This window comes from Arctopsyche grandis, chromosome 11 (genome assembly GCF_051622035.1).
Source record: "Arctopsyche grandis isolate Sample6627 chromosome 11, ASM5162203v2, whole genome shotgun sequence".
Classification (NCBI taxonomy): Eukaryota; Metazoa; Arthropoda; class Insecta; order Trichoptera; family Hydropsychidae; genus Arctopsyche; species Arctopsyche grandis.
The window spans coordinates 1,558,031-1,569,144 of NC_135365.1; the positions used below are offsets into that span (position 1 = coordinate 1,558,031).

Below are 11,114 nucleotides of genomic sequence, written 5' to 3' on the forward strand. Positions count from 1 at the left end.
AAACGTTCTTGGGTTGAACATTTTTATAACCTTTCGTACACGACCTTATACACATAATTAAATTATATATTATATATATATAAAATACGCCTTAAGAAAATTGTATATTTTTAAGTGAAAAAACATTTTAAAATATGCCCAGTATCTTTATGATTAAAATTATTGCAAAATTAAAAGTACATACTATAAATTTTGATTAGATTTAATTATTAAAATTAAACATTATATGTATTTTATTTCATTAAAAAATTGATTCTTCTGTCTTTTTTCCTTGAAAAAAGGTCTATCACCTTTTCGTTAAATTTTTCACTGACAGCATAGACAAAGCCGTCAATCTTTCCTGAACCATTTTGTTTTCTTATATATGTATGTCTTTATTCTATTTATTGATGAAAAACACCGTTCTGACTCAGAGGTAGTTGTTCAGACTATGTCTGATGATCGGCTTTCGTGGCCTTACGACCCACGATTTGGCCGATATATTTTTGTGCTGGCCACCCTGACCAGCTAGAGGCTGGTGAGGGTTGTGACGGTACTTGGAGACCAGCTCCAGTATCCGTCCGGTGTGCACCAGAGGAAGCCTGGTCTGTTTTCGTCCAGAAGGCAGACAACTCAGCTACGCGTGGCTAACCTCAAAAAGCACGCGTGGTTTCTTTGTTGCCTCCCCCCCCCCTTCTTTCCCCCTGTTTGCTCTATGTACAGTCAACGTGGAAATATAATCATTGTGATCAGATTTACGACCTGTTTTCATTATTATATAAACTCCCGCCTTTGTCCCGTATCACACTCACTTACGCACACTGTACGAGAGAGAGATATACATCGAGCCGAGCCGACATCAGCAGAGACCAGACCGCAGACGACGACCTGCAGATCCCGTGGAGGAGACAACGCGCTTCGCTTTACTACTGAGCAACTTCACAAAACCGACGCAGGGTCTCTCGAGTTGAGGACACCTGGCGTCTGTACAGTAGTTGAAGTTGTAAGCAGAAGTTTTGTTATTTCCACACGAACTTTGCATAAATTGATTGCAAAAATATGTTTTAAAAATATTAATAAATCATTAATACTATTGTAACGCGACGTTCGTAGCGTTAGTAATCTTTAGGTTGGCACCAGTTACTTTACCGCGCCAACACGATACCCCTCTCGAGAAGTATCGAGACGCGCTCTCTCTACATCCAGCCGTCCGCCGGGACAGACCTACCTCCAGCATCTCCGCCGAGCGTCTTCAGAGGCGCCCAGAGATCGCCATCTTGTGTCCACACGAGGCAGTACGGAGTTTGTCTCCTGCCTCCCCCCTCCCGCTGCTGTGACCCGACCAGCGGTGCTTCAACGAGAAGACGACCGCAGAGCCAGTTTCCTGAGCCTGAGGAAACTGTTATCAACGCAGACGACTTGCAGTCAGGAACCTCCCCGACTATATACCTATATGTATAACTATCCCAAGGTTAGTCCACGTTTCTACATAACTCGACTCTTGGAAGAATAACGACGTATAACGCCCTCTACATCACGCGCGTAAATCCGTTCATTACATTGGCGCCCAACGTGGGGCCTGATTAGCAAGTCGCTCGTCTGTCACGACTCATCACGAAGATGTACGGTCTACGCTCCGCGGGGAACGTAGACCCAGACGCGTCTTCACAATCGACTTCCCCACCGGAAGGTCAGTCGACCTCCCACCGGAAGGTCAGTCGACTCCCCCATCACCAGTTCCAGTAGACGGCGCAATGCTGTTGGAGATGATGGAGCAACTTATAGCTTCCCGAACCGCATCTGTTCCCCCCCCCCCCGTCATTTCACCTGCCCCGGTTGCGGCGGGAAATTTCGCGAGTTGCAAATCTCGGTTTGCTGGTGACTCATCGGAATCAGTAGAAGCTTTTATTGATGCCATTGAGATATATAAACACTGTTGCCGAATCCCAGACGAGGACGCGCTTCGAGGTTTGCCGATGCTACTCGATAAAGACGCAGCGATTTGGTGGGTTGGTATGAAACCTTCCATCCCCACCTGGTCCATGGCGCTAGAGGCGCTACGAAGCAGCTACGGCGAACGTAGACCAGCTTACAGACTGTTTCTCGAAATTAGCGCTACGAGACAACAGGAAGGAGAATCGACGGACCTCTTCATCAATCAAAAACGCGCGTTGTTCGCAAAAATGCCGTACAGCATTCCCGAAGAGATGCAGCTAGATATAGTATACGGATTATTGTCTCCCTTCTTACGAACCCGTTTGAGCCGAGATAGAGTTTCAAATTTCCGAGAATTAAGTCACCACGCACGCATCATAGAAGAAATGCAAGCCGAAGATACCCGAGCGAGCGTGGAACAAAGGCGACCCACGACATTCCACACCGTTCGAGACCCGCGCCGGACACAAAGAAGAGCCGGCCCGCGACCGGAAGGGACCGAACATTCCCGAGAAAGGAACGAATGGGTGAACAAAGGCCGCGATTTCGACCGACGTGTTCTTTCTGCAACAACCGGGGACATTCGGTTGAAGAATGTCTGAAGAAAAATGGGGCGCAGACGAGACCGCAGATCGCGTGCTACGGTTGTGGGGCTCCAGGTGTGATGAAGAGCAATTGTCCCACGTGCAAGACGAAGAACGGGGCCGCGTTGTCAACCATCGCCCTGGCGACGTTTCCACGCCAGATACCGGAACCAACCAATCGGCAAGTCTTATTCGTATACGTCGGAAACCAGCGGATACGAACCGTCATCGACAGCGGGGCCAGTCGAAGCGTCGCGAGTTCCCGAGTACATCAATGGCTGATCCAACAGGGACAGGCGCTCCATACTTCAGAGATGCTCATCCAATTGGCCGATGGAGTTCGCGGACCCCGGAAGATGATTCTCGCCGAGTTACAGGTGTCGCTGAAACATCGCACAATCCCAACCACCTTCATGATATTCCCGGATGCCCGAAATGGAAAAACCTTGCTGGGCATGGACTTCGTGAGGGCTGCAGGACTTCTCATAGACTACGAACATGGCACGTGGGGATTTGGACGTGACCCAACCACCCGCTACCCCATGGAGTACGAACACGCTACCCCATGGACGTGAAGTGTGCCGCCGTCAGCCATCTCCGAGACGACGAAGGAGCTGTGCTAAGCCCGGACGAGCGGTCATCGCTAGAGGCCACAGTTCATCAGCATGAAGACCAGTGGCGGCTCGTGATAATTTTTAGTGGCGGGGCTGCACTGAAAAGATGTCTAAAAAATGTCACCATAATTATTCTATCATGTCATAACAGGACAAAATAAGCACAATTTTTGGCGTACGACCACTTACATGTGGATTTAAGTATTATTGAAAAAAAAACTAGCAAAATTCACCACCCATTAAAGGGGTGCGTCCAAACGCGATGAAGATTTCGAAAAATACGCTGGTACTCCAGTAAGATTGCTAAAAAAAATTCGAGCTTGCTGGTTTCGCGACGCGGATTAAAATAACCCCAAAACCTTTCAAAAAATTAATTTAAAATAAAATTAATTTAATTTAAACTCCCTAATTCGTAACGAAAAACATTAACCTGTTGACAATGCATCGATACATCGGTTGTTTCATCTGCCATAATAGCTAGATAAGTTGCTTTTTTTATTTCAGCACTTATTTGTTCCCTAAACACGTTCAAAATACAATCTAAAAGTTAATTTTGAATAGTTTTTGATGTCCCTTTAAAAACCGAAGAAGTTTGAAAATGTTTTTTTAAAGAATCGTCGAAATTTTGTGAATATTCTAGAAGCCCCCGAAAAACTCCTGGATTTTTTGAATTATCTGTTTCATCGTGTCCCCTCATTGGCATTTCAAATTTACCGCAAAATTTAACGCAATCAATAATTTTAAATAAAACATCCCGATTTTTTATTGACGTTTTCGTTATGCTTATCTATTTCCCGCCGACAAGCTTCCCAAAATCGTGAGATTACACACATTTTTTAAGTGTTCGACACTTCCCTCATGTTTTTAAATTAATCGTTTAAATGTTTTAAGTCAATAACTCCTGTTTTCGTCCAAGATGCTTCGCCTGGCGACTCGCCTCCAAACAAAAGACACGGATAACAAAATAACGCGTTTTTTTCTGTACATCCCGTTAACCAATTGTATTTTTTATAAATGTCTGGATTAAATTTTCGCGAGTAACTAAAAGATCTACTAGTTGCAGGCTGTGAAATAATTTAATTGGGCGTGAGGCAGCCTAATGCTTTTATAGCGACTTTTTCGGTAAGTTCTAGTCGCGAAAAGTGCAAATTTTGTAAATATTTTACTGAATTCTTTTGTTCTTCCATTTTTAAAAGAAAAAAAATCTTAATATATTTAAATAAAAATTACGAGAAAAAGTTAAACAGATTTGAAAAAAGTTTGCTGTTATCAAAATGAAAACGACTCACCGAAGATTTGATGAGGGCTCGTACGCAACCAATTAAGAGTAACGAAAACGAATAAAGCTGTGATCGTGCGATTCAACTAATCAAATGTAAGATCAAGCGCGCGAAATCTTAAACGAACTGACAGATGAATGTCGTTTAACAGGCGAAGGCTGCCGATTGTCCAGCCCAAAACGGCAGAGTGAGTGAAAGAGAAAGAGCTATCTGCAGTTGCAAATAGCTCTTTCTCTTTCTCGTTCCGAAACTCCGGGCTGCGCAGCGTTCAGCGCGGCGCTGTAACACTTTACAGCCAGTACAGCAACATTTTAATTCATCTGTCACCATACAAGTTAGTGGGGTCTTCGAAACGGTCAACATTACTTACAATATCACCCTTTTGGATATGGGTGATATTGTAAGTAGTATTTACTCTGTCGAAGGCCCCAGACGCGTCTTCTTCACAATCGACTTCCCCACCGGAAGGTCAGTCGACTCCCCCATCACCAGTTCCAGTAGACGGCGCAATGCTGTTGGAGATGATGAAGCTGATGATGGAGCAACTTATAGCTTCCCGAACCGCATCTGTCCCCCCCCCCCCCGTCATTTCACCTGCCCCGGTCGATCCGTTCATAAAACTATGCATTTCTTTCCTTGAGTAAAACACTTCTAATTTAGTTTGAAGTTGTTCCGACCAAGTCTTCATGGTCAGCTTTCGTGGCGTTACGACCAAAGGAGCCGTTTTGGAGGGAGATCGGCGCCGAGCGCGCGTCCCCGCCTCCTATTCGTTTTCCGCTTCGGTCGAGTGAACATCTCTGTTCGCTACCGAGTTTGTTCCCACCACCGAGTCCCGATCAGCTCAGCCTGGATCGGCAGACGATACTGTAAGTACAGCTTCAGTATACGTCCGGTGAGAAGTGAGGAAATCCTGGTCTTTCTTCGTCGAAGTCAGATCACGTAGTCACGTGAGGAGTGAGGTTATCATAACCTCTCGAACACGTGCGCGCTAATTTCACGACGGACTCCCCCCCCCCCCTTCTGCTTATTCTTTGTATTTATATATATATATAAAATACAGTCACCATACAAACAGAATTACAACCTGTTATCATTATTGTATAATTTCCCGCCTTTGTCCTGTATCACACTCCCTTACGCACACTGTACGAGAGAGAGAGAGAGAGATAGACATCAGCAGAGACCAGACCATCGACGACGAAGGAAGGCACCGTGAGGAAACCAGCCCCGCCCAAGCTTACCACGAGCTTCTACGAAATCGACTTCCGGGGTGCTCTCGAGTTGAACATCCCTGGAGTCTGTACATTTGGTCCTTCGAGCCGGATGTCTTCAGAGCTGGTCTTCCAACGTCGTCGAATCCAGGTTGGTCGTAATTAGCATTTTTCTGTTGTTGTTGCTATTTTTTTTGGTCGTCAACGTCCATTTTGTTTTTTCCCGCGTCCATTTTTTCCTTTGTTTGATGTCGTCGCATTTCAATAATGGCGTCTTTGAGTACGCTTAAAAATACGCGGAAAAGAATTCGCGCTCGGTTAACGAGAAACGCGAATCAATTGGGGGACGATCTGAGCATCTTCGAGCTCAGAATCAGGCTCGAAACAATCAGACCATTACTGTCTGAATTCGAAGCGATCCAAGCTCAGATAAACGAGCTGGACCAAGAAGAGGCGCAGGCCTCTGAATCCGTCGTGGACCTATTTGATAGGGAGCATATGGCCGCCTTCGTGCGATGCACCGAAGCAATCAATTTGCGTGAGCCGCAATTGAGCGCTTCACCGTTAGATGGCGCTAACCTCACAATGTCACCTGTACCGCAATCAAATTCGGCAATAAAATTGCCCCGTTTGGAGTTGCCCACCTTCGAAGGCAACGTCCAAAATTGGCCGCTTTTTTCACAACGCTTCTTGGCCGCTATGGCCGGCGAGAGTTCGCAAATCGCCCGGTTCCAATACTTACTAGGAAGCCTAAAAGGAGAGCCCCAACGTTTAGTTGACGGCTTGGAATTAGCTTCAGATTCATTTACGAGCGCGTGGTCCATTTTAGATCAACGCTATAACAACAAAAAAATTGTTGTTCAGTATCACCTTCAGGCATTGCTTGAAGCCGAGCCAGTCGTGAGCAACAATCACGTCAGTCTGCGTCGTCTCATAGATGATGCCAACATGCATGTACGTGCGCTCGTTAACTTGGGCGTCCGGGTCGAGACCTGGAACGAGATTCTGGTGATGTTTATCACCAGAAAACTCGACCGGAGTACACTTCAGCAATGGGAGCTTCAGACTCCCAAGTATGAAGACTGCACGTTTAGCAAAATAATGCATTTTCTAACGTGCCAGTGCCAATCGATGGAAAATGCCGACTTCGTCTTAAAAGGCGAGTCGAATCCTCGACCAAGAACCATTACGAATCCGAAGGCAGCAGTTCTGCATGTGAGGAGGGAACGCCCCTCCTGCATCAGTTGCAGCGGAAGTCATTCTCTGCTAGCCTGTCCATCATTCCGCCAAATGAGCGGTGATGAGCGTAGGTCGAACGCCATAAAACGTCGACTATGTCTCAACTGCTTGAGGCCAGGGCACATAGTTCACGCGTGCCAAACAAAGCAGAGATGCTTCAAATGCGGTCATGCCCATCACACCATGTTACATGACTCAACTCCATACCAAACTTCGTCTTCAAATAAGGCCAAACATTATCGGAGCCCCAAGAAATCAGAGAACGCCAAACCCGTAAAATCATCGTTGGTTTTACACTCGGTGAGACGCGTATCGCCTTCTCACGCCCGAACTGTCCTGTTATCCACCGTGGAAGTACAAGTTCGCGGCGGAGATGGGCGTTCGCACAAGGTTCGAGCATTGTTAGATAACGGCTCCGAACTCAACCTCATCTCTGAAGACTTAAGAAGGCGACTCGCCTTAAAGTCGAAAAGGATGGACGTCAACCTGGTAGGAATAGGTTCAAATAGGACGTCCATTACTAGTGGCGCGGTAATTCGAATTCTACCGCGCATCCCCAATCAGGGCTCCAGTGTTGATCTCGATTGCGCAATCATGCCCGAGATCGCGAATCAACTTCCATCGCGCAACGTGTCCGAAATTCGGAGCCATTTGCCGCTTCATCTCCCCCTTGCCGATCCGTCATTCGATATTCCCGGTACAGTGGATATGGTGATAGGCAGCGACGCCTATCATGCGATGTTACGCAATGGCAAACGTACCATTTTAGTTCCCTCTAAGTCACGCGGTGACAGAGGAGGACGCATCGCGATGATGAATACAGCTTTCGGCTGGATATTGGGCGGCTCTCTAGAAGCGCCCACAGTTTCAAGCGATTCTCGGAATTGCCATCACACAACGGGTCGTGATCCGTTATCTTGTTTTGGCGCGAGACGTCCAGTCAAGACAGTTACGCGTCCCCTGGACGAATCGCGTATTTCCGCGGTACGAAGATTCCGCTTGCCGAAGCGCAATGTACCCGCTCCCTTTAACCCTCACATCTTTCGACCTTCCCAACCCAGCTCCCATAACTCCTGGCCAGTTCCTAGTTGGCGCACCACTAGTTGCGCAACAGCAGGAGGATCTGGTCGATCAACCCGGAGCGAGGGTGCTACCGCACCAGCACATGCAGCAGCGGCCCCTGGCAGACAGGGGCACAGGAGTAGGTCCTACTACTCCTCCATCAACAACACCAAGCGAGCAGTCCGGCGAGTAGCTCGACTGCCAGTCGAGCAGCACTCAGTGAATTTGTGCAACGGTGTGGCGAACGTTCAAAACGTCCCACATTAAAGTTGGCGTCTTTAATTTGTGTTGAGGATTCAGTTTATGTGTTTTAACTTAAGTTTTTGAGTTGCTGTTCTTTTATGTTTCTCTTGTTGGTTTGATTGGTGCTTTGTAATAGAGCTATCAGGATAGATTGGGACATATAACGATTGAACAATATTGTTACCTAGCATTGGTGTTGGTTATTTGTTGGTGTTTTGGTTGTTTGTTTGTCTATTTTTTGTTTGTTTCTTGCCGGCTTAGTCAGCTGCTTATGTAGGATGGGAAATTGACGATGGACTAATGTTATTTTGTTTGCTGACTGGGTTATTTTGTTGTGTCGTTTTTTGTTTTTTTTGTTATTTTTTTGCTTATTTGCTTGGTTTTTGTGTATTTCATTAGTCGCTTGTGCACCATTAATTCTTATTTGTTTTGGAATTCGATCCTCTGACTTCCAACGGGGGGAGTATGTTCCGACCAAGTCTTCATGGTCAGCTTTCGTGGCGTTACGACCAAAGGAGCCGTTTTGGAGGGAGATCGGCGCCGAGCGCGCGTCCCCGCCTCCTATTCGTTTTCCGCTTCGGTCGAGTGAACATCTCTGTTCGCTACCGAGTTTGTTCCCACCACCGAGTCCCGATCAGCTCAGCCTGGATCGGCAGACGATACTGTAAGTACAGCTTCAGTATACGTCCGGTGAGAAGTGAGGAAATCCTGGTCTTTCTTCGTCGAAGTCAGATCACGTAGTCACGTGAGGAGTGAGGTTATCATAACCTCTCGAACACGTGCGCGCTAATTTCACGACGGACTCCCCCCCCCCCCCCTTCTGCTTATTCTTTGTATTTATATATATATATATATATAAAATACAGTCACCATACAAACAGAATTACAACCTGTTATCATTATTGTATAATTTCCCGCCTTTGTCCTGTATCACACTCCCTTACGCACACTGTACGAGAGAGAGAGAGAGAGATAGACATCAGCAGAGACCAGACCATCGACGACGAAGGAAGGCACCGTGAGGAAACCAGCCCCGCCCAAGCTTACCACGAGCTTCTACGAAATCGACTTCCGGGGTGCTCTCGAGTTGAACATCCCTGGAGTCTGTACAGAAGTTTTTCTTCATTTAGCATTGGATATTATATATTTATATTCAACGGTTAGTAGTAGATCTTCCATTGGCATTTTCTTTCAGTACTTTTCAAAATTTTCTTTATTAAATAATTTTCTCAGCTTTTAATTCATTAGAAAAAGTATATCATGCTTTCATATCCTTAAAAATAACATCTCACATATTTTTGGATTCTATAATATGTGCGATAATATATGCATCACATATTTTTGCTTCTATTCGTTGTAAGAATCTCTTATTTGTATAATGACATTATTAAAAAATTTTAAGTTTTCTTTAATTGAAAATGCAACGATATTACTAGATTGCGTTTGGTTATAAATAATTTCTACATGCAGCATTAACTTGTGAAAAAGTTCTGACTAAAATAAAAAAATTGTATTCAGTAAATTGGAAGAATATCATTGGAAGAATTGTATTCAGTAAATTGGAAGAAATCAGTATTTTCGGAAGAATATTTAAGTTCTTGTAAACATTGGCTCAGCTTCTCTTGATTTTGATACCATCTTAACTCATTTGAACCCACGCGGTCAGTTATGAACTTACACGATGTATGCCAGCGCGGTCGTTCACGGCATTTTACAATTTTGCGTCGTAAAATAAAGGGATCACTCAGGCCGGCCGTAAAACCTTTCGTTACGCTTGGTTAGATGTTGGTGATGAATTTTAAGAAAGTCACACGAAATTAAATCAGTTCCTTTTGGAGTTTTGAGGGAATAACATCGAGCGCTTTTCGACTTGCAGATATGTCGAAGAGAAAACATACGTAAGTTTTTTATTTTTACATATTTTTTATTTATCTTTATGTTTCTAATACAGTAGGACTTATTGTATAATATGCATAAGAGAAATTGCGTTTATATATCTCATATTCCTGAAAAAAAAAATCAAAAGTCGACGGAGTCGTATATGACTCCTTGGGATAATGACACATATTTTTTTCCAGAGAATGCAATTTTACTACTGCAGAGATACGGGAAGAAATTGATAATTGGGACGAGTCTCAACTTCCGGATTCCATATACATACATATTACCACTCCTGGAAACTGATATTCGGTTAAAGAAACAAGTAGGGTGGAAATCAATCAACCATTTAGTATAAATATGTATAATAAATATATGGGTGGGGTTGATCAAATGGATAACCATATTTCTAACTATAACATAAGTATTAGAGGGAAAAAATGGTACATGCCTATTCTGTTTTGGAACATCGATGTAGCTGTGAATAACGCTTGGATTCTTAGCAAAAGTTTTGGTTGTAAATTTGATAAATTAGGATTTAACAGACAGGTAACAGAGATGTTGTGCAAGTGTTATGGTCAAAAACGAAAACAATTGGTCCCATTCAGACCCGGCAAAGTTAATCAAAATCAAAAGGAAGTTGGAAGACATTTGATATTGGTCAAACAGAAAAGGAGAAATTGTGGACACTGTAAAAATAAAACGTTTTCCGCTTGTGATAACTGTGAAATTCCATTGCATGACAAATGTTTTGTACCGTATCATAATAATTAATTATTTTGTCTTCATGTATTTTGTTTTTACGACTTTTGAACCCAAAATCTCGTTTATGACATTTCTTCTTTTAAAAGGGTGCACCCTTTTTTTTGTTGACGATGTGTATATGTCACAATATATGTACCTGCGTGTGTTATGTTATGCGATTTGAAAATATCATTTTATCGAAGAGATGCGTGTTTGTTATTTTTAAAATTAATTTTATAAATTTCTTAACAATAAAATTACAAATAACCAGTGAGAGAGTATTATAACTGATTATGTGACTCCATTGTGATTTTTGTTTTATTTTATAAAACATGTTTCATTAGC

The 11,114-nt window shown here is 43.9% G+C and overlaps 1 protein-coding gene across 1 annotated transcript in view; it reads left to right on the forward strand.

The window, feature by feature from the left end:
* Positions 1–11,114, forward strand: part of LOC143919146 (uncharacterized) — a 1,208,594-nt gene that overhangs the window by 871,247 nt on the left and 326,233 nt on the right. The gene's annotated exons all lie outside the window — the stretch shown is intronic.